The following is a 21,729-nucleotide window of genomic DNA, read 5'->3' as shown; positions in this document are numbered from 1 at the left end:
TTGGAAGAAGGGAAGGACTCTCGGAGAGGGGACACTTGGGCACAGACCAAAACATATGGGTTCCATAACCAAGGTGGTCACCCCAGGAATGCTTCCTTGCACAGGAAATATTTTTTATCTGCCTTCCGGGGCCTGGAAATACCCCTATCAGACCTCTGCAGTGCCGGTCTTCTCTCTCCTGTCCGACACAGACACCCCTGTGTCAGGATGAACCTCCAGCAGACAGGTTGACCGTCTGTGCCGCGCAAGCTCACTTTCAGCCCAGGGTGGACAGAAGTTCCGTCTCTCCACTGCTCTGCACACAGCAGGTGTTCAGCAAACACTTTTTAAACGAACAAGTGCGAATCCCCACAGAGTCCCTCTGTGAGCTGCCAGAGCTGATAATCGCGCGTTTATGATTCTGTTCAAACATACCCAGAGGCGGGTGGGGAGGGTAGGAGGCTGCGGTAGGATCGCTGACAACAAAGAAGCAGGAGACAGAGGCAATGTCACTATTTGAGGCACAAGGGTCGGTGCTAATCAGAAGAAGATGACATCTCGCTTTGTCATCCCTCAAGCAGCATTGCTCGGGGCAGAACGAACGGCTCCGGGCGGTTATCAGCATACCCGGGGTAAGAGAGTCGAGGCGGAAAAGCCTTTATCTCCTGTGGAAAACAGAAGCGCCCTCTTGTTACCCCCTCCCTGGCGATGGTGGTTTTGTGTTGGGAAGGAAAGCGCCCAAGCACATGGAAGTCATCACAGAAGGCTTTACTCATCCGGAAAGGAAAACCACAGTGGCACGTTGACGTCCCTGGTCCCAACCCAGATGTTTGGCTATCGGAAGGTCGAGGGACTTTTTATGAGTTAAGATGTAGGGAATCTCCTGAGTCAGATAGCGATCTGCAGCTTATCTCCGGCCAGCACCCACCCAGCCCTTCAAGCTGTACCTCCTCCCAGAAAGGGAAAGACCCTGAAATCAACTCTCGAGTAATTTTTTAGAACGTCGGCCAGTTAGAACCCTTTCCCTAGGTGTCACCCAGTTTTCTCCTGTTGTCACAGGACATAAAAGAGAGCTGTTACGTATTAACTTCACAGGAGGCTGCCAGGGAAGAAAACCGGCAGCATCAGCCTTCTACCCCCTGTGCATGCACGAGGCTCCGGGCCAGCGGGGGAGACTCAACAAGGAACAGGAACCCTGCGTATTTTTTTCCAAGGTCTCAGTCAACAGGGTCATTTGTATGCCAAAGATACAAGCACCTAGGGGCGAAGGAGAAATCTATTATATATTAAAGCTTGTTCATGAAAAAAGAAAAAGAATCAACAGATTTGTTAAGATAGCAGGACCCATAATGTTGTCCGTTCCAAAAAACAACTATGGTTCCTAAGTTTCTTCGTTCCTATTGATTTTTTTAAAGATTATTTATTTATTTATTTGAGAGGACAAGTTGGGGGTTTGGGGGGAGGTTTAACAGAGGAAAGGGAAAAGCAGGCTCCCTGCTGAGAAGAGAGCCTTATGCAGACTCCATCTGGGACTCCAGGATCATGATGTGAGCCAAAGACGGATGCTTAACCGACTGAGCCACCCAGGTGCTCCTTTCCTATTGATTTAAAAACGAAAGCATGGGGGCAACTGGGTGGCTCAGTGGGTGAAGCCTCTGCCTTCCACTCAGGTCTTGATCTCTGGGTCCTGGGATTGAGCCCCTCTGCTCAGCAGGGAGCCTGCTTCCCCCTCTCTGCCTGCCTCTCTCTGCCTACTTGTGATCTCTCTCTGTCAAATAAATAAATAAAATCTTAAAAATAAAATAAAAACGAATGCATGTTTCATGTTAGTTACGGACCTGGGAGTGTTTTCCCAACCACTAGTGACAAAGTGAGATGTATGGAGGCAACACCCCTCCATTCCTAGAATGACCCCACACGCTCCCCTGCACAGTCCTATGTGTCAGAAGGCTCCAGAGGCCACCCTAGGTAGGGACAGCAAAGAGTGGCGTCCGAAGGTAGATCAGCACAGAGCTCACATCCAGAAATGCCCAATAAGTAAGTATTTGCAAAAGACACAAACGTGAGATGTGGGTTGGATAGAAAATCAGTGGTGCCAGGTTGAGAGAGCGGGGTCCACGGCCCCAGCACAAGTAAGCAGGAGTGTGGCTCTGCGCACACATCCCGAAGCCGGCCAGCCTACCTCCTGCCACTGCTACGGAGCTGCATGACCCAGACCTCTTTGTGCCTTATTTCCTGGACTGTGAAATGGGGAATGATAACGGTACTGCCTCAGAGGGCTGGTGTAAAAGTAAGTCAACACAACCAGAGAACATTCCACAGATGGAGCTACCCACTTCTAACCAGAAGGACCCCCGTTATGGCATCTTTTAAAGACTAACATGGGATGGGCAGGCATCGCATCTCATCACGACTGGTTCTCATCAGGAAGCCTTCTACGGACAAGGTAGCGGGTTGTCCTGCTGGAATCTGTGAAGATGATCTTCTTTGGAGAAAGGGGTTTTGTAGGTATAATTTGGGATCTCAGGATGAGGCCATGCAGGGTTAGGGTGGGCCCCACAGCCAATGACAAGTGTCCTTATTACAGGGAGGACAAAAAGAAGAGGAAGACGCCCAGGGAGGAGGCCGTGTGAAGACGAAGACGGAGACGGGTCGGGTGCGCCTACAAGCTGAGGACGTCCCAGAACTGGGGGGCCGCCACCAAACCCAGCAGAGAGAGGCATACAGTACATGATCTCCCAGAGCCTCCAGAAGGAACCAACCTGGCCAACATCTTGATCTCAGACTTCGGGCATCTGGAGCTGTGAGACAATACATTTCTACGGCTTTAAGCCTCCAGTTTGTGGCCATTTGTGACCGCAGTCCCAAGCAGACTAATACAAATGATATTCTGGTCTCAAAACTGGAGAACGCCGAAGAAAGCTTGCCTTCCTTCCTAAGCGGTAAGCAGGGAAGGAAGTGACAGTGCTCCCCCACCCCACGGCCACTGCCACCTCCGCCTAAAAAACTTAAAATCCCTTGGCCTATCAAGGGAGTGGAAATTGGAGGGCAGAGCAGAGAGTAACCCTCAAGGTCATGTGAGGAAGTGACAGATGCAGTGGCTTCCCTAAGAGGAGGTTGATGACCAGAGCAAGGGGAGGGTCCCAGGACAAAGACTCTGAACACCCAAATCCTAACCCAGGTTCTGCACTCTACCAGCCAGGTGGTGACTGGGCGTGGGGCCCCACCATTACATGGGTCTTGGCTTTCCTGTCTGTGACATGGAAGGACTGGGGTCCCCTCCGCTGGGAAACTCTGCGGACACGACTGCGGCCATCCCCCATGGCCACCTGGGGTGCAGTTTGGAGGACGGTGCCAATAGACCGACTGCAGCAGGTCCTTGGCTCTGTCCCCCAGCACAGCCTTACCTGTCTGCCAAGGCCCCAGCGCAAGGCAGGTGGGTGAGGGCAGCGGGCGGGGGATGCAGCGTCCACGGTGGCCGTGGCGCACTGCAGCAGCGTGGCCGAGGGTGTCCCAGGCAGGACGCAGGCCCCAGAGCCTTCCCTCCTAGTCTGCTTAGACACAAGCCACACGCACCTTGTCGTCCGTCCTTCAGTGATGAAATGTACATGGAATGGATGCACTTGGTTCCTCTGAACTGAGTGGCCCTCCCCCACTTTCTCCTCTATTGTCCCTTCTCAGACTCTGAGTTGGCATTCAATCCCAAATCGGAGAAGTAACTTCTCCCTGCACCCTCTCCAACTTCTGGGTTCATCTAGCCTGCATTACCTCTTGTGGATTAGACTAGGATGCGCTATTTTAACCGGATCCGCATTGAAAGTGCTTCACTCTCCTGGAAGGTTCCCAATTAAGTCCTTGGGTCAGTCGCCAGTGATACTAACTTGCAGAGAGGCAGGGGCAGCAACTTTCAGAATCACAGACACGTCAGGACAAAATTTACACTCTGTGGCCGTCTCGTACATTTCACGTGCACACAAATCTCTTAAACGGGATTTTCTCGAAGGAAAGCGAAAAAGAGACATTTCCAACCCGTTGAAAATTTGCCAGTGGACAGAGAGGAATTTTCCTATTCTTTTGACCCTGGGTCTTCCTCTGTCCTTTTTTAGTAAAGTGATGGTGTGGACCGTCACTCTGCTCCCTCCGGGGCATCAGCCTCCAATTCCCAAACTTCAGAGCAAGCCCCACCTTTTCCAAAATGTGGTCCCAGAGAATAAGCAATTAGGGGATTCTGCAGTCCCTGTCTTTTCCTTCTTCTTGTTCTTTTTTTTTTTTTTTTTTTTGCAAGAAAAGCATCTTCAGGTGAGCAAATGCGGGAGGTGGAGCAAAGCCTTGGACCTGGTTGTGAGGAAGTGTGGGGAGGGAGGAGGTCCTTTGGAGATGTAGGAGCGGGCATCTTGCAGTGTCAGGGGTTTAAATTAAACGGAGGGGAGGAGGAGAGACCATCCCCGCCGCCTGCAGCGTCGAGTCCGGGCATCATTTCGGTGCGGGGACCCAGCTGACAGCTCTTATTTTGGGTCCTGCCTCCCCAACAGCAGTCTGCAACTTGCCGGCATCCGGGCAGCACAGCAAAGCTGATGAGCAGAGGAAAGAGGTAACTTTCAGGGAGGGGTGTGTTGCTTTCTTGACGCTACATCAGCTCATTTCACAGGCTCCTTAGGCAGCCGGCAGGGAGATCCCCTTTCCTTTGGGTTTTAGAAAGCTTTCTCCTGGGTTTTAGAAAGCTTTCTCCTCTGAGGAGCTTCAGCCGTCTCCCTGCACTTTGTGGAAACTCTGGGCTCAATGAAGTTCTTCCAGGTCCTTCCCCGCATGGCTTTCCAACGGAGCAGTACAGGGAAAGCTGAGTCAGTCGCCCACAGGGGTACATTTTGCAAAATAATTTTAAAATGTTGTTCGAATTATTATTTTTCCACGGCTTTCCTTCTCGTGTTGGGGTCATGCGTGCACCTTGGGTGTTCATTCTGCTGCAAACAATGTTAAGTTTGCGGAGGAAAATTTTGGTGGGGGTTTTACGGCTTAAAAAAAAAAAAAAATTCTATTCCATTGCAGTCCTGCTGCAGTCCCAGCAACCTGGTTTAGCTGCAGAGGCTCTCACGGTGCGGTCTGCCTCTCCTCTTTACCCTTGCTAGAGGCTGAGTCTCTGATTCCCACCTGCCCAGCTTCTCTAAGCCCCCGGTCCCCCATCTCCTTGCCCACCCGCCGTCTGCAAAGGACCCCGTAAGTGAGCTGATGTCCGTGACACTTGGGGTTTGAAGGAGAATTTGGGCACTGCAGCTTTAAGAATGCCGTACTGCGAAATCTTTCTCCTTCAAGTGACTGCAGAAGCTCAGCGGCATTGGGAGGAGGCAGCTGGGGGTGGGGGTGGGGGTGGGGGAGGAGGAGGGGCAGCAGAGGAAGGAAGAGGGGGCGAGGGAGGGGAGGGGGATAGAGAAAAGGGAAAGGATACTCACTGTCTGGTCAGCTCAGGGGTACTTCATCCCGGGGAGCGCTCAGCCCCAGGCAGAATCCGAAAGCCCGGTCGGGACCTTACTTTGGGTTGGTTTTCCTCTCCCACTTGCTTGGGGCAGGGGACCCCCACAGACTTACTGATGAGTTTAAGCTCAGTCCTTCCCCTTAGTGTGCGCGTTTGTGTCTGGTTAGCTGGCTCTTTAAGTTACGGGGGGGGGGGGGGGGGATCGGTCCATCTCGGTTGTGATGTTTCCCAGGCCGGTTGGAACCCTAGAGCTAGAGCGGAGGTGCAGCCTTACTCATTGGGGGTGGAGGTTTTCTTCTTTGGGGTAAACTGAGGCGAGCTCTGGAGGGAAACTCAAAATGCAAATCACTATTTGCCATCATGGGAGCAGCAGCTGCTGCATTTCAGCAGGGATGGATTCCCCCCGTGTTAGTAGTCGGTACTGAATGATGCTGCATGGGGTGCCAGGCAGCTGGGGTGGGGGTGCGGGGTCCACCAGGGGCTCGTGGTGGCAGGAGGGCACAGCAGCCAAAGGCACACTTTCGGAAGTGGCGTTTTCGGGGGTGGGTGGGGGGATAGGAATGAACAAGCAGCCTAAGGCCCCTGAGCTCTGGTCTCTGGGACCAGACTCCTCCCCACCTGGTCCAAGGGCCGCCCCAAAGCCAGCTGCTGCCTCAGTAGGTTCTGGCTGGAGGAGCTCCGAGGCTGGCTTGCTGGCATTCCCGGACATGCAGTGCTGGGCTCTGGGTCTGCACTGAGAGTGATGTCACTCAGGGCCAGCGCCCGCATCTGTCCAGGTCATCCTGGGCACCGGAAGGGCTGAGCTCCTCCCAATTCTCCCCAAGCAAAGGGTGTCCTTTTACCAAAAAAAGAGAGCAAAAAAAAAAGCCAAAAGACCCATGTCCCGTCGCACAATAAATCAGCATAGAGGAGGCGCAGCAAACGTCTCAGATATAAATTATCCAGGCAAGTCCCTGCAACAGCGGAGGGGCCAGGCCTGGCACTGTGCCATGACCTCCGCGGGTTCCTGCGTCGTGTTCTGGTCCTTGCTGTCCACAGAGCCAGACTGGAAGACTCATCCCCAGAAAGTCTGCCTATGCTCCCGCAGCCACAGAGCTGGGGCTAAAGCTCCTTGGGGCACGACAGGCTTGTATGGTACCTTCTGGAGGCCCCTGGGGAACGGTGAGCTCATAGACACATACTTTATAGGGTCTTAGACGGCATAAGCACCAGACTGGAAAACACCCCACCCCCAAATTCAGAGTTGGCCGTCCCAATTCTGTCCCTAAGAGCCCTCTCTCGTGCTACAGTCTTATTTACACATTCCCTGTAGATTTAAAACCCTCTCCAACTGCCCCCCACTTACAAATCTGGGGTGACTATGGGGAGGACCCCCTGGTGATATGTGGCCACTTCATCTTTCCAGACAGCCATCCTTGGCCGTGCCAGGTTTCAAGACTGGTACCTAGAGATCAGTCACTGGGGTCTCACATTCTAGGGGGTTCTGAGGTCAGCTTGTGTGGAACCGAAGTGCAACCTCATTGGGACGGCACCCAGAACTATCCCCCGCCCCGCCCTGGAAGCTGCTAGAACATGCCCTTTGGACAAACCTTGATGAGTTTTCCCTCAACGAAGGGACAGAGGTGTCGGTGGCCTGGCCACCCTGGGGAGCAGAAGGACAGAGCTGGCTGGCCCCGGCCAACCCCTCTCCCACCCAGGGCCTCCCCATCCAGCTCTGATGACCACCGAGCCTCTTCCAGAGCTGCAATCAGTTCCTTTCCATCTGGAATGAGCCAAGAGAAGACCCTCTAGTCAGTGCAAAGCCAGTGCCATTGTGTCCCCCCCACTGCCTGACATTCAAGTGTCCTCATCTCTGGTCCTCTTGGGGAGGTCGGGGGTGACTAAACCTTCACCCCTGCCCTCTGAGGGGGAGCAGGGAATCCTGAGCCCAGACCCTCTGACCCCGGTGGGTGGCGTGAATGCATCGTGAGATGAGTGGAGGGGCTTCCTCCTGCAAGGGACCCTTCCCCGCAGACAGGTGCCACCTGGGCTGGGGGTGACACAGAAGGCAGCCGGGGAAGAAGCAGTCAAGGGGACAGGGGGAGACCCTCAGGGTTGGATAGGTGGGGGTCAGGGCCTTAGCCCCCACAGGCCCCTGGATGCTCTAGTGTCTGGTCTCAGACAGGGAGGCCAGCTGCCCAGGAGCTGGGGAGGCGAGAGCCGGCCTGGGACAGCAAGGGACCAGCTCGTCCTGGGTTTTGTCAGGCAGAAAAGCCAAGGACTGTGATGGGTGATGGCCAATGCATACCCCCATAACCCCCAAGACCGACCCCCTAGCCACAGGCTGTATGATGGTGGGAGTGAGGAAAAGAACCCTCCCCCAACCCTTCTGTGAGTCAGATCCGCACCGCCTGTGCTTGACCCCCCCAGTGACGTCTGGGTGGGAGACATGGGCCTGGACTGCTCTGTAAAGAGAATTCTCCCCCCCCCCCCCCACACACACAAGAGTCCTGCAGTCTTGCCATTGTCGAGAGGGAAATGAGGCTAGAGCTGGTCCCTGAGTTGGGTGGCGGCTGTGCCCCTGGATTCGGGGCGCGGGGCAGGCGGGGGTGGTACATCTCGGTCGGAGGCCTCGGGGCACCTCGCAATGCACCAGCGCTGACTCAGGGCTTCTCCAGCTCTCTCTCCTCGCGCACCCCACCCGCTGCCCCAGCCTTGGCCAGCCCGGCCCTGGCTGCTGCTTCTCCAGGCCGCCTTCCGCAGGGGCCCTTGGAACCCCGAGCTGCTGCAGGCCCTCCCCCGCCCTCCCCGCCGCCGGGGCCAAGTCAGCAGTGCGGGCTGCAGCGGCGGGCGGTGCAGAGGCCCTGCACCACTGCTCCCGCGGGCTGGCGGCTGGCGGGCGGGCGGCGGCGCTCCCGGGGCCTCGCTCGCGTCCCGACGGCCACCTCCCGGCGGCGGCGGCGGCTGCGCGCAGCCAGCGCCCAGACAAGGACCCGGTCCTGATTGGTGCGCTGAGTGAGTCTCCGGCTTTATTTATACCACCTTTTCTTCGCGACTCGACTTCATCAGAGTTGACGGCTGGGTAGGAGGCAGCCTCCTGCCTGGTGGGGCGGAGGATGGCAGCCAGGGCTCCTGCCCTGATGGGCTCCTCCAGTCCTCCAACCGGCCATCTCCACAGGAGCTTGGATCCTGAGCACCCACCCAGTGGGGGGCATGCTTTGAAAACCTCCACGGAACCTTGAGATGTGCCATGCCTCGGAAGGATCAGGAGGGAGAAGGCTTTGAGAGGAGACAGGGGGAGCTGTGACCCAGACCCTGGCTTTGGACCTCCTGCTCCGAATCGCGGACGCTGGTCTGGAAAGCAAGGCTGCCTTTCCAGTTGGGGGGTAAGAAAAGGACTCCCAACTCAGGCATCTTCTTGGGTGTGAGCGGAGGGACTTTCTCGGACCACATTCTCGAAAGCTCCCACTCAGGATTTCTGGAAAAGTTTGTGGAGACAGACTGAGGCATGGAGACGGTGGGAGAAGGGCTTTCTCCCCGGTGTCATGGAGTTAGGAGCCGAAGGTTAAAGTTGGACATGGAGGAAGTCCAGCTTCCCCTGCAGAGGGAAGCCAAGCCAGCCAGTGTGGGTGGGGCCCCGGAGCTGCTGACCCTCCCGGGTGATGGAGGGCCGTAGGTGGCAGGAGCCAGGGGTCTGGGGCTCAAACAGGGCAGCCCCAGGGGGTTTAGACAGCACCTTCTGCCCGAAATAGCAACCTCTGGGGCAGGTCGTCCTTTACGCCAGCAGCATCAAAGTGCTGCTCTCCTCGTCCCCAGGGGCCTGTTCCTGGCAGACGCCCCATTGCTTGGCAAGATGGGAAGTGATGTCACGCTGCGTACGGGAGCCTGTTCTTCGGGGGCTGCTCGTGGTTCTGAGACAGTTCACAGACCGGTGTCTCTCACGGTCCCAGACCCTGGGACTTCCACAAGAAGAGCCCCCGGGGCTGGTAGACACCACTCTTCAGTGTCGCCCACCTCCTCCGGAGGCTGCCCCAGAGGCCTGCCTTGCTCTGGGAGGAGGAGGCCGATGGGAGAAGGAGAGGAGGAGATGGCAGGGGTCCGGGGCTCCAGAGCCGGCTCTGTGCTGAAGTCATCAGTTTGGGGGGCCTGTCCAGGCCCATGGCTGTCCCAGGACTGACACCAGGAGCCCAGCTAAGCCTGGGGCACTGCGGCTGCCAGTCTTCCTGCCAAGGACACGGGGACAGGCGGTTCTCCAGGGGACTGCCTGCACCTTCCAGTCGGAGCCAACTGGCCCGGTGAGTCCCTGCGGCTCCTCCAGGGTCTAGGTCTGAGGAAAAGGTCATGAAAGAGAATGGAGGGCCTGGGTTTCCACGGGAAATGGGATGCTGCTGGTGTCCACCTGGCAAGGCAGCAACCCCAGAATCCTGAAGGCAGAGAGTGCCAGGGAGGCAGGAAAAGGCTCCACGGTGCTGCTGGGATCCTGGGGCTAACGGCCCAGACCCCGACCCCATGGCTGTCCCACTGACCATCCTGGGCTTTCCACCCAGTGTGGAGTCAGCAATTTCTCTGGCATTCTCACTCACTGCAAATCTGATTAAGGATCAGAACCTGTGTTTCCTTTTGTGCACATTAACTTGAACCTCACGTGTGGAAGATACTTAGAAATCATCTGGTCCGGGCTGCAGACTCCCAGTTGAGGACAGGGAGCCCCAGAGATCACTCGACTTGCCCAAGGACACCGGAGGCTCTGGGCCGACCTGGGAGTCCCTGGGACATGCCTGGACCTGGCATGTGGGAAGAGCACGAGATCACCAGGGCTGGACTCCCCCCAAGTCTGGGGAAATAGAACAAGGTAAGGAAAGTGGGGACCGGGAGGTAGCACAGATCTGAGCTCCTGAGGACCATGGGCAGAACTTACTGGCCATCGGCAGTTCTGCCCTAGGACCTGGATGCTGCCTTTGAGCAGATTTACAGCCCGCCCGGTTTACAGTTCTCATGGGGTGAAGAGCTGCTGCATCTTTTTCTCAATTCCGGCAAAGTCCCGGGGGGGGGGGGGGGGGGGGAGGTTCTCGGAGCTGTAACTCGGGCTTCCTCCAGCAGAGGGCGCCCGAGGACGCGGGAAGGGAGCCCGGCGACTCGCGGCTCACTGCGGGGCTGGCGGGTTGCGGAATGGGGTTTTTGGTTTAATTTCATTCCACGCGGTCAAGCCACAGAATGGTTCAGGATTCTGTTTCAAATGCTCGAATTTCGGTGGCAGAGGACAGATGGGACTGCCCAGCAGCAATGCTAAACTGCAGGAGTTTCAGGCTGCCCTTGGGCCTCCGGGCAGGACTTGTGCCCACCCCTGCTTGGGGAAGCTACAGACTGGCCGCAGCAAACCCAGACGGGGGTCCACATGGATCAGCCACTGGGTTTCTTTGCTCTCATCCCAGCAGCCCTTCCCGACGACCCGCCTTCCTGTCACTTGTCTGGGGGCTTCTCCTCTGAGTCTCAGCTCACTCTTGTGTCCTCCCTGGGGTTCCCCTTGTTCGGTGCTGATATGGTGTCGCGAGTCGGCCCAATCTGAAAACCCTTGAAACTAAAACGCTGTGTCCTGATGACCTTCAGCTGCTTGGAGGTGAATTAGCAAAGTTACATAGAAGATGGTTCGTTTTCCAACGCCACGAGATTACCTCTCTTCTCTGGGACACAGCAGGTTGTGTAGATGACACGTTTTCTTTCACATTTAACGTGGTAGCTTCTTTGCTCTCCAGCTGAGGGCAAGCCAGAGACTGTCCTAAGTGCTTACGTGGGCAGCGCACATGCTCACGGATAGAAGGGCCGCAGAGTGGGGGAGCTGCCCGGCCCCTCATTAGGATGTCGGTGGTGTTTGTGCCAACAGGACCGAGATGGGGACTGTTGACCAAGCAATTTGACGAGGGCGGTCTCAAATGGCCAAGAGGCCATGCTAACTTTGTGACTCTCTGACAATGTACAGTTATTACTGTGTTTCCCCTTATCCGTGATTTTGCCCTCCGTGGCTTCCCACCCTTAGTCGCGGTCCCCAAGCAAAAGATTCTCCTCCCAAGGTACCGTCAGAGCGTCAATAGTAGCCCGAGGCTGCGCCCCGCGCCTCATCATGCCCCTACCTTCATCTCGTCACGTAGGCATTTTATCGTCTCACGGTCACAAGGAGAATGACTACAGTGCGCTTAGAGACAGAGAGAGACCACATTCACGTAACTTTGGTTCCATTTTCATTCTCATAACTGTTCTTCTTTATTCGTAGTTGTGACTGTGCCTCATTTATAAATTAAACATTAACTCAGGTGCACACACCCAGGAAAAAACCTAGGGGTTACCCAAGGTTTCGTGTACTCTACTGGGGGTCTTGCAATGCATCACCCGCAGATAAGGGAGGAGTGCTGCGTATCTTGAATCCAAGGGATTCTGGATCAGACTTTCTCGATAATATGACTCAACCCAACAAGAATTTATCAGGCATCCACTGACGTAAGAACTGGGGCTATGAATAGGTCCAAACAGAATAAGGTATAGTCCCTGCCTTTAAAAATCAATAGCAATTTCACTGTAGGACAATATGGTGGCAAAGCCCCAAGGGATGGAGGCGCTTCTTAGTGACAGAGTTGACAGTTCTGTGTCTACCTTCTCCTCCTGGAACCAAGTCCTGGTCAGGAGGGGACACTCGGACATTGCGCTGGTGTGATAGACCACTTCAGTTCAGAAGCACGGCTAGTGGACCCGTCCAATCCTGGGGCTCGGATTCCAGGGCATGGGTTAATGCCCATGGTTTGCTTTCTCGGGGGATCTTGCTCTGGGGTCTGTCTGCTCAGGGTGGGGCATTTGGCCTGGGCTCCAAGTTCAAAAGAAACTTCAGACTTCTTTTATAAATTTTATTTAGTTATTTGAGAGAGAGAGAGAGAGAGAACAAGCAGGGGAGAGGCAGAGGCAGACGGAGAAACAGGTTTCCTGCTGAGCAGGGAGCCCAATGAGGGACTCGATCCCAGGACCCTAGGATCATGACCTGAGCTGAAGGCAGACGCTTAACAACTGAGCCACCCGGGTGCCCCCTTAAGAGTTTTTCTATCAGTCTTAGTAAACAGCACAGTTTTCTTGTATTGGGAGCAGGGAGTGGATGTTAAAACCATTCTGTTTTAAACTATTAAATGTTTCGGGGCTCCTGGGTGGCTCAGTCATTGGGCAACTGCCTTCAGTTCAGGTCATGATCCCGGGGTCCTGGGATTGAGTCCCGCCTGAGGTTCCCTGCCCAGCTGGAGGCCTGCTTCTCCCTCCCCCATTCCTTTCCCTTGTGTCCCCTCTCTCTCTCTCACTGTCTCTCTCTCTCTCTCTGTGTGTGTCAAAGAAATAAATAAAATCTTTTTTAAAAAATCAAAATGAAAAATAAAATAAAACACTAAATGTTCGACAGATCCACTTTTTTAACCCTATTTTGACATTTCTTCCTTTGGCAACCTCCGAGGTCCCCTACAACATGGAAGTGTTGGGTATCTCATGTCCTCTGAAAGGCCAGGCCACACCCAACGTATTGCCACTCTGTGGTCTAAAGGTCACCTTGCCCTGCAGCCCACGTACTGCAAATAGTCCACTCAAGGTCTCGGAGCTATCAGGCTTCCTTCCGTGTCATAAATGTGCTTATTTCACAATAGGGATAGACAAGGCTCCAGTGTTTTTTTGTTTGTTTGTTTTAAGTACTCATTTGGTTTTTCTTCTAAACAGGGAGAGTCAGATAGAGCTGCCTCATGATAAAATTGTGAAATTGTGAAATGGGCCAAACTTGCCTTTGATGCTCCCCTTCCCTGCCTTTACCCCACTAGCCTACCACAAAGGGACCCAGGTCACCATGGAGCTTCGATCTGGTGCCTTTGTTCAGCCTGGTGGACTGAGGTCCATGCTTATGTTAGGTCTGACGCATCTCTGTCTCTCTCTCTCTCTCCAACTTTAAAAAAGTCTGCAAATTCTGTTGGGGGCACCAGTGCACACAGGTCTCTGGAAGGCACACGTCCACTCAGACATTTCCTGGGGACTGCAGTGCCTTAGCTCAAGGGAGAAGTTCCTCCTGGCAAAATCACCCTTGGGAGAGAAGGCTGGCGAGGCGTACTTGGGCAGACCTGCCTGGTACGCACAGGCCACCGTTGGTTTGGTCTTCATAACTTCTTTGCTTCTCTAGGTCCCTGAAGGCCAACTGCTCTCCCAGGGCGTTCCTTCCGGGCAAGTGGAGAGACACAGCTCCCGAAGAAGTCGGGTGAGTGCCTTTATCTCTTCCCCTCAGGAGTCCAAATGTTTGCCACACACAAGTCTTCAGGGGGCTGTGCTAAGCCTTCTGCCTATTTATAGAAAGCCCGGGGTGAGTCTAATCCACGGCTCACTGTGACGGCGGCGGCCGTGACCACGAACATGTGAACTTGGCAGGATCTGCCGAAGGACTCAGGATGGGTATTGGGGCGGCTGAGTCCAGAAAAGGGGGTTCTGTTAAGGACAATGACTGGTGTCATCCGTGGGAGTCACCCCACGGTCCTCAGATACTTATATGTCCTGAGACGTGGGTGACTTTCCTTCTGGCTTTCTGTTGAGCTGTCATTCGTCAGAGTAGACTTACCTCCGCTGGGCCGCCCACTCCATCAACGCCGTGTCTTTTCACCAGCTGCCTTGTCTCACGAGGCCCCCGCCTGCGCTCGGGCCTTGTCAAGGCCCAGGTGTGGGATTCTCTCCCCGACTCTTGAACAGGTCGGGATGACCCTTTCTCCTATAGAACAATCCGCGCTTCCTACCGACATGCCACATGCCGTCTCTCTTCCTTCTCCTCCTCCTCTTTCTCTTCTTCTCCTTTCTGATTAATCAGTAGAATAATGTAGTTATCTGCATCAGAAATAGAGGGTTCCTGTTACTATTTTCTGAATGAGGAGAGAATTGCTGCTCGTCCTCCACTGCCCTCTGGCCGTAAGAGAGGAGGCCCTGGCGTAACCACAGCCCAGGGTTCTCCTTAGAACTGTCACCTCTAAGGTCTCGCTGGGGAACCAGGACTGACACGGGCTCACAGGCTACAGCCTCTGGTTCTCATTCGTGATGATGAAGGTGGTGACAAGGTTGGCCGCAGGGCCCTCGTCTGGTTCCTCCGGCCTCCTGGGCAGAGGAGAGGACTTCTCGGTGTGTTCCAAGACCAGCGAGGAGGCAGGTGTGGCTGGAACAGAGTGAGTGAGTGGGGGGAGCAGGAAGCCTTGCGGTCGGGAGTCAGTTGGGGCCAAGTTCATTTGAATTTCTTCGGCCACAGAAGGGACTTTGGCTTTGACTCTGAGCAGAGGTGAGGAGCCACTTTGGAGCAGAGGAGAGAAGTGACTAGATTTCATTCAAAATAGGTCACTCCTGGACGCGGTGCCGAGGACGGGCTTTAGGGAGTGAGGGCCCAGTAAAACCAGGTAGGACGCTGTGACCGTCACCCAGGCAAGAGCACGACAGTGGCTTGGACAGAGTGGGAGCAATGACCGTGGTGAGAAAAGCAGAGAAGGATCTGGATTCGTCTGAACGTGGAACCAGCAGGCTTTGCTGACGGACTGGATGCTGGGGGGAGAGAGTCAGGAGTCAAGAGAGCGCTGGAAACCGGGGGTTCCCTGCTGGAAACATGGGTTCCCCTGCGTGGAGAAGAGGGGGAGACTTCGGAGAAGCAGCCTATGGCGGTGTCAGGTGTGGTTAGGACTTCGGTTTGGGATGTGTCCTGTTTTCAGATTCCTATTGCGCATCTATGAGACTTTGAATTGGCTGTTGGCTCCCAGAGCCTGGAGGTCAGCAGAAGGGGCATGGCTGCAGATAATGGTTTGCGAGTTTGCGAGCAGTGTACAGATATGAGGTCACTCAGGGAAGGTGTGTAGGTGCACTGAGTCCTGGGGTCCCCCGAAAGAAAGAGGGTGTGGTTCAGAGGCGGAACCAGCAGAAGAAACCAAAGAGTGGTCAGTGAAGTAGGTGAGAACCAAGAGAGTGGCACCCAAAAATCCAAACAGAGAGGGAGAAAGCATTTCCAGGATCAGGGAGGGATGAGCTCTGTCCGGTGATGCCGATCGGTCAAATAATATGGGGACTTGGAAGGGGCCACCATGGGGTTTAGCAGCACAAGGGTCATCTATGACCTTGATGAGGGATGAGTAGAAAGAAGCAAGCTTCAGAGTTGCCTCCCTAGACCCAGTTGGCAAGAAAGAGGCTCTGTTGGACACAGGCTTATGGAGTGAGGACACCACAAGCTCAAGGGAAGACAGTCCTTTCTGCCCTTGGTCTCAGTAGGGACAGTCGCAGCTGCAGAGCCCGAGACCTTGTGCTCGTGTCTCCAGGGACTGCAAAGAGACAGGTTTCAGCCCGTTAGTCTGTGGGGCCGACCACCTCTATTTCTGGTCCTAGTGGGAGCTGCCAGGCACGCAGACCCTGCCGTCCAGCACCAGGGACCCATCAGACCTTACAAAATATTCTGCAAACTCAATCGCCTTTGAAACACCGTCCCTGTCCCCGTATTCAGACAGCTGCCTTACAATCTGAATGCACTGGCTGCCTTGATACAGAAAGGCCGTCCTCCTTCAGCTAATTCAAAGAACTGAAATTTAGTGACCAAGGAAAAGTCGCCTCACTGTGTCATGTCTGGAGATCCCAGACCCCAAAAGTGGATTGTCACGGAGACTCCTTCTGATACCTATTACACTCCATGTAATCAACGGTGTCTTAGAGGAAGCGTAGGGAGCCAGGCCCCACGTGCTTGGGCTCTTTCACCTAAGGCCCCAACATAACCCAGTGACAGCAAGCCAACCCGTGATATGGCCCCGTTGGGCCATTTCCTGATGCTCCAGCTTTCTTCAGGATGGGCTTGAGAACAGCACTGTCCAAGATGGCGGCCACTGGCCACGTGCTACTACTCGGAGGGACTGAGTGTTGCCTTTGACTTGATTAATTCCGGTGGTCACATGAGGCTGGTGCTGCTGCAGTGGACAGCAGAGCCGTGGGACTTTCCCACGATCACAGACAGTTCTACTGGACAGCACCATAATACTTTCAACTTTTTAAATCTGAGGGGAAGTGGTAGAGAGGAGGCAGCTGAGGGTTTCTGAAATTGTAGGTAAAATTTTGTATGAGGTGACTCCTTGGTTTTTTTTTCCTTGGAAAGGATTCGTAGCTTTCATCAGATTCTCAAAGGATTAGGTAGCCCCCAAGGGGCAAAGAACCATCAATCTGAAACAACAGGTAGTACTACATAATGATAATAATACATATATTATCCTTATTTTAAGATTTTTTAAAAAGATTTTATTTATTTGACACAGTGAGAGAGGGAACACAAGCAGGGGGAGTGGGAGAGGAAGAAGCAGGCTCCCTGCTGAGCAGAGAGCCCAATGCGGGGCTCGATCCCAGGACCCTGAGATCATGACGTGAGCAGAAGGCAGATGCTTAACAACTGAGCCACCCAGGTGCCCCTTATTTAAAGATTCTATTTGTTTATTTGGGAGAGAGAGCATGAGCAGGGGGGTGGGGCAGAGGGAGAAGCAGACTCCCCAGTGACCAGGGAGCCCAACACAGGGCTCCATCCCAGGACCTCAAGGTCATAACCTGAGCTGAAGGCAGATACTTAACCAACTGAGTAGGCTCCACACCCAGTGTGGAGCTTGAATGGTGACTCTCGATCAAGAGTCACCTGCTCTACCAACTGAGCCAGCCAGGTGCCCCTATGTATATTATATAATAAGACACGTACGCATACATTATGTAATATATGTTATGCTATGGGGTGGCAGTTGGTTTGTTTAACCAGAGAAATGGGCCTTTCAAGGTTGAGTGCTGTTCATATTTCTGACAGTGGAGTCATGAAGCCGTCTCGGAGAGGTCTTGAATTGGGAGGAGACACCCAAGGGTCCCTTTGACACTCATTGGTTTCTGGGGACAGGCTAAGACTCAGTCCAGCTGAGGAAGGGCTGTAGCCACAGAGAGCTGGGAGGCCCCCCGCAGTGGAGGTTGGAAAGGAGCCTGGAAGTTTGTGGTGGGCCAGGAAGCCTTGGGGAAGGAAAGGGTAGAGTCTGAGATGGACCAGGATGGCCCTGATGAGGTCAGCCAGCAGGGAGGAACACACCTCAAAAGCATGTGGGGAATGAGTCACCTGAAGCCCACCTTGGCAGCTGGAAGTCCTAGAGAAGCGGGGAGACTGCACCCCGATACACAGGAGGCTATGGCAGCACTAGTAGGGAGTTGCGGCTGATTCTGGAGTTAGATCACCTGGGCTCATGTCCCAAACTAGCAGCTTGACCTTGGGGAGCTCTCTAACCCTTCCGTACCTCGGTTTCTTCATCTGTAAGATGGGAATAATTCAAGTCTAGTGTTTTTATGAGGATTAAACAAGGTCATTTCTGTAAAGCACTTGAGCCTGAGCTTGGCCAAGGGAGACCTCCCAGTGCAAGTCTTTGTTAAATAATCCAGTGTGGATTGGCCAGACTTCATGTCTCCAAAGAGCCTGACATTGAGGGTGGTGGGCCAGCCCTGTTTAGGACATGGGTCTTTCTCCTCCATCACCTGCCCAACGGTGTCTGGGAAAACCAGCAGCCCTCAGGCTGTTCGTCCCGAGTCTGTTCCGGAGGGATGATGGGGGCAGCAAGCAGCACTGGCAGCCTTAGGTGAGCGGCTGCTCCCAGGGTTCCTTGGGGAGGGGAAAGTGGGGGGGATCCTTAGGACAGAAACTGGCCCTAATTTCCTCTTGGAGTTGGAGCAATGGGAGGTACCAGTTCTGCGCATTTATGAGAGCTGTGGGTGGGGCAAGTCTCACTTTTCTGCACTCAGCGCTGGGGAGTTTTCACTCCAGTAAAAATGGAGGGACCCCCCATTCCTACAGCCTTTGTTAAACGGTGCCCCTGTGTTCTGAGGCTTACTCTGCCTTTGGATATCAGCAAAGGTCTGAATCTCAGGTCTGTCACTTTTTTAAGACTTTATTTATTTATTTAGAGCTTGGCGAAGAGCAGAGGGAGAGGGAGAGAGAGAATCTCAAGCAGTCTCTTCACTGAGCACAAGAGCCCGACATGGGGCTTGATCTCACAACTCTAAGATCAAGACCTGAGCCAGGGGAAAAGAGAAAAAAAGAGACCTGAGATGAAGTCAAGAGTCAGATGCTTAACCAACTGAGCCACCCAGGCGCCCCAGGTCTGTCACTTTGGAGCCGTAAGACCTTAAACAAGGATGTGGGATGAAAGCTTCTGTGAGCCTCAGTTTATCACCTGTAGGATGAGCATAATATTAAGGCTCTCATAGAGTTGTGGGGGGTCAAGTGAGATCAAGTCTATAAAACACATAGCTGTGTATAACATATATAATAGGGACCCAATAAATGATAGTTAATAATGTATATATGCAAGCAAATATATTAAATACCTATGGATCGATCAATCAACCCATGGATAGATACCTCCTATGAATAAGCTGACCTCTCTCTGTCTTCAGTGACAAAATAGGTTGATTTGAAGCATTAGCCGAAGGGTGACTTTAGGAACTGGAAAATAAACAGAACTTAAAACTATGTTTAGTTGAAATGCCCCGTCAGCACAGCAATGAGTAAACATTTCAAAGTAATTCTCCCTTTGTACAGCATTTTAACTTCTTACATTTATTTGCTATTTTTAATCCGGTGGTGATTTCTTCATCAACAACCCGTCAAGTTGGGCTTCCTTATTCAGAGACGGGGCCTGGAAATTTGTGCTTGCCGACACAGGGCTCTGGGCGCTAGGCGGGCTCCCCAGGGCACCCCCACAGGCCGTTTGGGCACACGCAGACCCCCCTGCTCTCTGATGTCAGGGCTGCAGTGAGGAAAGCCCTTCTCTCACAAGAACCCCTTCTTCTGCGGGGCCCAGTCTGGGACCCTGTGTCCCTCTCGGCCTGTCTTAGAGAGCCTAACAGACGGGCTGCCCCAGCCTAATGGCCACTTGCCGCTGAGACGGTCACAGCCAGGGGCCCTGACACCCCTGTGTTACCCACAACCTGGATGACATCTTCTAAGTCGGGGAGTTCGCAGTTAGTGACTATTGGGGTATGAGTACTTTGAGATGACCGGCTGGGTTCTTGCCCCGCTTATCTAGCCAGTAAGGAAGAACAATGGCTCCTTTCTCTTTTTCTGCCGAGATATAACAGACTTGCCATAAATTTTACCACTTAAAAGGGTGCTGTTCAGTGGGTTTTAGTGTATTCCCTGAACTGTGCACCCTTCACCATGCTCTAACCCCAGGATATTGTTATCCCCACCCCCTGCTTTTTTTTTTTTTTTTAATTCACAGTTTGGGGACAAGACTGATCGAGAGGCTGTCCAGAGAGTGGCACTCCTTAGGCATCTGTGGTTACATTTCAGGCCAAGAGGCCTCTGGACGCCTCGTTTCACAGCCACATCTAGGGATGCAGATTCTACGCAGCTGGGGGCTTACGTCGAAGCTTGTTCACGCTACTTCCAACCCCTCCTCTCCACAAGTTAGGGTATGTGTATGTCCAGGTGCTGGAAATATAGACAGGCTCCGTGTCCTTGAGCCTGGTGGGGCTGGGGACAGGTGAGACAGACTTGGGCACCTACTATGAAAAACAATTCTTGCTTACACAAAAAGGCTGAACAGGGGAAAAAAAAAAAAAAAAAGTAAGGCTTGGATATGGTTTGACCTCTCTGGATGAAAAAGTGCATAAGAATCTAATTCTTTAGTTGCCAGAACCTGGTGTCTCCAAAGGGAATTCATTCACCTGTTGGCTGCCCGGGTCAAGGCCTTTCAGTGGCTCTTCAAGGAAAGCAAGAAGAGACAGGGCCCGTGAGGGCAGAGGCGCTCAGCGCACTCGCAGGTGTCTGTATGCATAGAGCGGAGAGCTAATGCATCCCCAGGGCCTGGCACTCCCCAGAGGTCCCTTACATGAGCTGGGGTGTCCCAAAGCATGGCAGTGTCCAGGCACTCTTTCTAGTGCTTTGTATCCAACTGCCCCAAGGGGCAGAGGTCCCACAGGATTTACTGAATCTTCACTATGTACCTGATACTGTCTGTGCGCACAAGGACACCAAGGCTTGGAGAGGCTAAGCAATCTGCAAAATTGAGGCAATATCACAGGGCTTCAGGAGTGAGTCTGGGAATCTCAAAGGCACACCTGGGGTCCTAGTTCTGGCCATACTCCTCCCTGTGATGGTGGCCAAAGTTTACCCTTCTGGTCCCTGATGTCCTCACCTGGAAATAGGGGCAGTGCTGGTACCCATCTCAGGACCGTCTGAAGATTGAACAGCACTGCCTGCAGAAGGGTTCAACATGATGCCGGGCGCTGAGAGCACTCCAGGCAAATGAGCTGTTATGATTGCTCAAGGTCATGAGCAAACCAGGAGCAGAACCCACTTTCCTTTCCATCACCATGTGCTACCTCCAGAGTCACTTGCCACATTTGAATCTTCCTGAGACTTTGAGGATCTGGGAAGGCCGTCTTCACCCTGTCTGCCCCATGGTGATGGCCATGGGGGGGATGGGGCGGGGGGGCCTGTCCCCTCTCCTGCTGCTGGTGTGGGGAAAGGTCAGCTTGACCTGCAGCCAGCCTCCTGCACCTGGGCACTCTCACCTGCTGGCTGGCTCTTTCCTTTTCTAGGACTGTTCTAGAATCCCTGGAAAAGTCTGGGAGACATTGGGCTCCACACGGACTAATCTCTGAGCCTCAGGATCCTCCTCCATCAGATGGAAGCAGCGCACACCTGGCCTCCACTTGCTCCCCAGTGTGCCCAGATGTGATTGCCCACCTGGGCGGCAGCCGCTTGCCTGTCGCCCCCACTAGGGACGTTTTCTCCTCAGTACCAGACGAATCAGCTTCAGTTGTCGCGTCAGGGAGCCAATGCACCACCAACTCAAAATGACCCTGACCTTCAGTTTTGTCTGCATGGAGGAGACGGGAGCCGACTAGGTAGGTCACAGGTGCATCGCGCGGAGTCCCGGGAGCATTGTGTGGGTCTGCGAGGACGGTTTGCCTCTCACTCCGTCCCGCAACAACCCCGAGGGCAGAAACACTTGCAGAGGGAGACCCCGGGCTGCTTGGCTCAAGGTTCCGAGGTCCCGACCAGGTGGGACTGGGTGGGATTTAAGACGGTCGGGAGCGGGGTAGTGGCCGGGGATCCGCTTCCCCACAGCAGAGAGAGGAAGGGGAGTCTTTGGAGCCGCCTCTGCACGTGCGCCCCCACCAACCCCGAGGGCGTGGGGGGAAGGCACCGTGGAAACCGCGAGAAATGGGAGGCGCGCACCTTGCGGGCGGCCCGGCTCCTCCCCGCAACTCCGTCC

At 54.1% G+C, this 21,729-nt stretch overlaps 1 long non-coding RNA gene across 1 annotated transcript; it reads left to right on the top strand.

The window, feature by feature from the left end:
• Positions 1 to 4,476: 4,476 nt before the first annotated feature.
• Positions 4,477 to 21,372, top strand: LOC131809022 (uncharacterized). Its single transcript, XR_009345036.1, has 3 exons — positions 4,477 to 4,570; positions 13,617 to 13,691; positions 21,050 to 21,372. It is a non-coding gene; the product is annotated as an uncharacterized LOC131809022 (long non-coding RNA).
• The last annotated feature ends 357 nt before the right edge of the window (positions 21,373 to 21,729 follow it).

The sequence above is a fragment of the Mustela lutreola genome, chromosome 10, assembly GCF_030435805.1.
Source record: "Mustela lutreola isolate mMusLut2 chromosome 10, mMusLut2.pri, whole genome shotgun sequence".
Classification (NCBI taxonomy): domain Eukaryota; kingdom Metazoa; phylum Chordata; class Mammalia; order Carnivora; family Mustelidae; genus Mustela; species Mustela lutreola.
Note: the sequence above shows the minus strand (reverse complement) of the source record. Positions and strands in the feature narration are given on the sequence as shown.